At 43.8% G+C, this 4,887-nt stretch overlaps 1 non-coding gene across 1 annotated transcript; it reads right to left on the bottom strand.

Moving 5' to 3' along the window:
• Positions 1-494: 494 nt before the first annotated feature.
• On the bottom strand, positions 495-600 carry LOC127764889 (small nucleolar RNA R71). The gene has a single exon (XR_008016027.1). It is a non-coding gene; the product is annotated as a small nucleolar RNA R71 (small nucleolar RNA).
• Positions 601-4,887: the final 4,287 nt, after the last annotated feature.

Genomic DNA, 4,887 nt, shown 5'->3' with positions numbered 1-4,887 from the left:
ACTTGCCGAAAAACTTTAAAGAAAATCTAGAAGCTTTCTTTCGGAGCGTCAAACCGCGAGTCGTCGCTCCGCAGAAAACTCTCCCGACAAAGAAACCAGCCATACCAGTGCCACCGACCTTCTATACTATGGCTGACAAGACCCTTCATGAATTCGCTGCTCCCTCTGCTGACAACGTGGCCAATGGGCCGCAGATCAACATGGGAGACGTGGATTTCAATTTGAAGTCCAGCCTCATCACGATGGCGTAGGCTAGCCCGTTTTGTGGCAAGCCTAACGAGGATGCCAATGCTCATTTACAATAGTTCTTGGAGATCTGCAGCACGTACACCGTGAAGTGAGTCAGTCCTGACGCCGTCAGGCTGCGGCTGTTTCCGTTTTCTCTCCTTGGGAAAGCGAAGTAGTGGTTCTACGCCAATCGTGCTACAATCAACACCTGGGACAAATGCTCTACGGCATTCTTGTCAAAGTTATTCCCGATAGGCAAGACCAATGCCCTTCGCGGAAGGATTTCAAGTTCCAGCAGACGATGGATGAGTCCATTCCTGAGGCGTGGCAACGACTTCAGGAATATGTGGCCGCCTGTCCTCATCATGGGATGGATGACTGGCTGATTCTGCAGAACTTTTACAATGGACTCACTCCCACGTCTCGCAACCACTTGGACGCGGCAGCTGGAGGGGCCTTTTTCTTTAAGACGGTTCGAGGAGCCATTGATTTAATAGAGAAGTTGGTCTCCAATATGGGTTGGAGCGAGGAAGGACCCTAGACCCGTCAGCGAGGCATGCACACCGTCAAGGAGATGGAAATGCTTGGCCTTGATGGAAATGCTTGCTGCCAAGCTGGACCTCCTCATGAAACTTCTGGACGACCACAACAAGAGTCCACAAGGCACCGTCAAGGCCTTGGACTCACACGTTACGTGTGAGGTCTACGGCAGCACGGGTCACTCTGGGAATGACTGCCCGGAGACCCGTGAAGAGGCGATATACATGGGCAATAACAACAACAACAACGGGTATCGTCCATCAGGAGGTCAGGTGAGGAACCAGCCACGCCCATACTATCAAGGAGGTAACAACAATGGTAACTTCTATAAACCAGTCCTCCTTAAAAGATCTCATCTTTGCGCAAGCTAAAACCGCAGATGCTCTTAGCAAAAAGCTAGCTGCTAATGACAAGGTCCTAGAGAACATAAATGTTAAACTTGATGGCTTTGCTTCTGCATTTCAAAACCATCTAAGCTTTAACAAGATGATTGAAACACAACTGTATCAATTAGCTGCTTTAGTCCCTGCAAATGAGTTTAGGAGGATTCCGGGGCAGCCCAAATCCTCCGTTGAAAATGTTAAGGTGATCACAACGAGCGGAGGTAAGTCCATTCGTGATCCGCCATATCCTAACCTTGCAGGGACTAGCAGTATCACCTGGGAAGCACCATCTGGTAACACGGCTGATGAAGAGGTTCAGCCAGAAATGGTTGTGCCGCAGGAGTACTGCGACACCCGGTTTCTGCCGTTTCCTCAAAGAAGTAGGAAACCGTCAGTAGACGAGCAGTTCGCTCGATTTTTTTGAAGTAATCCAAAAGATCTACATCAACGTGCCGTTGTTGGATGCCATGCAAGTGCCAACATACGCGCGCTATCTCAAGGACATCCTCAACAACAAAAGACCGCTCCCGACAATTGAGGTGGTCAAGCTGACGGAGCAGTGCAGCAATATCATACTCCACAAGCTCCACGAAAAGAAGAAGGATCCGGGGTGTCCCCCAATCACCTGCTCGATCGGGACTCAGCAGTTCGACCAAGCCCTTTGCGATATTGGAGCAAGTGTAAGCGTCATGCCCAAGGACATCTTCGACAAGCTCAATTTCACGGTGTTGGCACCAACACCGATGTGCCTGTAACTGGCCGACTCGTTGTAGGTATTTCTTAACGACATTACTAGAAATATAATTCCCAGCAATGGCGCATAAATACTCTTGGTATATTATGTTTACAGAGTTTATCCGCAAGCGCACGGATATACCATTGCAGCATTTCAACCGAGAGTATTCCCAGGGTATCGTATTTATTTTATCCCGTGGGAAGATCATGTAGAGAGAACTTGAGTAATAATTTATATATTACTTGTAATAATCATATTCTAAGTAGGGGTTAAGATAAACTAAGGGTAGAGTGACACACAAGCTAAATGGAAAGAAAAGAGAAAGATTATCTATTCCTATAGTTCTAATATACATAGTATACATACATTCTAATTAATCGATATACTAGCTAATACCCTCTATCCGATGCCCTCCTGGTACTTCGAGAAGCCACCCTTGACGGCCGAGTTCCTTACGACAGCCCATCATAACCATACAACCGGGGCTAAATACGGAGGAGTACCCTCCCCAGGGAATTAACTTAGGATTATATACACGCACGGAGGAATACCCGTACTGAGCTGTCACCATCAGCGACCCACCTTTCATCCGCAGCATATAACCCCAAATAATGATATCCCGTAATCTAGACACCACGTCTAAACTAGCAGATACTACTCTAATATCATCGTCATGACATAGAGTAATTGCATAAGCAAACATTATACCTGCACCAAAGCATCTCCCAGATCAGCTAGCGGCATATTCAGTATAACATGAACATAATGTAAAGTTGGCATTCATATACTCGGAAAGTATTTTAATACCATAAATGTATAAAGAAGAGTATTCTAATAAAATTACGAAGCTTACAAAAGAGGAAAGTAAAGCTGCTAGAGCCATACCCGAACTCTTCCGACGGCTTCCGGACTCCTAATTTCTACTCTATTCCTATTCCACCAGCTTGATACTTCTAAACTAAACTTAAGAGAATATGAGAGAGCTTTGCTTGAGGTGTGTGAGTGAAGTGAGAAGAGCAACTCCTTTTATAGCCTCCCAATGACGGTTGTGACGGTTGGAATGGTCGGAAATACCCTCGCAATGAGTTTCTACTATGCTGTATATCTCAAAGGTACAAGTGTAAGGTATATGTACCCTCTCTCAGATTAAATAATCTTTGGCACGGTGGCTTACCCTTACCCCTGATTCCCACGAGACACTGCTTCTCCTTGCCTTGGGTGGTTGAAAGACATAATAGCAATTAGAGCACCAATCACCTAATATTTATTCAACTCTTATTCCGGAAGTTTTCAAATGATTTTGCAAAAGAAAGCCATGTTCCTCACATGATTCACTCAGTCTCTCCAAGTGTACCAATATGAATTCCTCACCAATTTTGCCTTTTTTTGATTCCTACTCTAAGCTGTTGATATGTGGAGCTTGGTAGGGTTCAAACATGGCATACTTGCATTCACATTTATTACTAAGTCAAAAACTCAGACTAAAGCAGATGACTAAACATACTCAAGATCAAGATTGTGCAAAGTGTGTGTGATATATGGTGGGAATGATATATAAAGAAAAATAAAGAAAATGCTTCTCCTTTGTGCTTACTTCCTTCTCCTAATTTTTTTTATTGATTAGCAGAGAGCATGGCTACACTTTTTTTTTCAACATGCTCATGGTTGTGAGAGCATCTCTCTTCTTTTTTTTCATAACCATGCCTTTCCCTCCTTCTCTCTTTTTTTAGAAGACTTTCTTTTTAGGAGAAGAAAGCACTTGAAAGCATGGAGAATTTATTTTGGTGGTAATATGGAAATGGAATGGAATGTTTGCGTAGCTCCCAGTGTAGGAGTTTAACATGTGCAAATATGTGGGTGTATGATCTTGATCATAGAGCATGAGAAGTATCTACACAAGTCACAAGAATTTGACAAAGTTCAATGGAATGGCAAGCAGCCAAAGTGTATATAGTTTTATCATGATAGCACATTTTTGGCTCTGGTAGGAATTTATATCAAATGAGGAACTCTCAATTTTATCATTTTGAAAAACAAAACATCCGCAATTCAAGTCAAACTAGGATTAGGATCATAGCAACTCTTATTTACTATCTCATATCTTACAACAACTTAGACTCAGATCAGCAAATGCAGCTCATTTACCTCAGGTTCCCAAATAATTGTTGGCTACTTATATTTAACCTTTGAGAGAGCACTTTACCTATGAACCCATATATAAGAGATATAAAACAGAGCAACTATTCATCATTTCAACAAAGAGAACTAGCTTGTCTTACCTAGAATGACTCAAACCTATCCTATTTTGTTTTGGGTATTTTCTTTTTGGGTATTTTCTATTTTGCAAATTTTTATGTTGTTTTCAGTTTTATAAGATGCAATTCAAAAACAAATATGCAATTGGAAAGGGAAATATGCAATGTGATACCTTAGTGGGGGGAGAGATGTCTCCCCACAAGCTTGGCTTTCGCTCAGGGCCCTTGATAAGGATTGAAGCCCTGGAAGCGGAAGTACGCTTGAAGGTTGTCGTGCTGTTGCTGCATCATGTTGTTGAAGTTGGTGAACTGAGCATCAGCATTATATTGCCATTCTTGCGTCTGTGCTATGTGTTCCGTGAGGTTGTATTGGATCTCCCTGTCTGCACATCAAGGGTGTCCATTCTCCTAGTGATTTCACCCAAGTCCCAATGAGAGGAACTCGAGTGCCATTCACTTGGAGATGGAGGTACTTCACTTGGTCTGGGGGGTTGGTTGTCCCCCCATTATGTCATGAGGCGCACGCCACCGGTCCTCACTGGCACTTGCCCAGTTTGAGACTCCGATGTTGTGACGTGGAGCTTGGGTCCATCCGGGCGCATCCCCAGTTGGTTCCCAACCTGCCTCATACATCTGTACGGGTGTTGAGGATGATGAACTTTCCCGTTCATTTCTTATCATGTTGCACGTCTCCCTGTATGCTCCACCTGCACGAGATTCTTCTATGGTCTGCAGGGGAATGGTT

Source organism: Oryza glaberrima, chromosome 2 (assembly GCF_000147395.1).
Source record: "Oryza glaberrima chromosome 2, OglaRS2, whole genome shotgun sequence".
In the NCBI taxonomy this organism is placed as follows: domain Eukaryota; kingdom Viridiplantae; phylum Streptophyta; class Magnoliopsida; order Poales; family Poaceae; genus Oryza; species Oryza glaberrima.
Note: the sequence above shows the minus strand (reverse complement) of the source record. Positions and strands in the feature narration are given on the sequence as shown.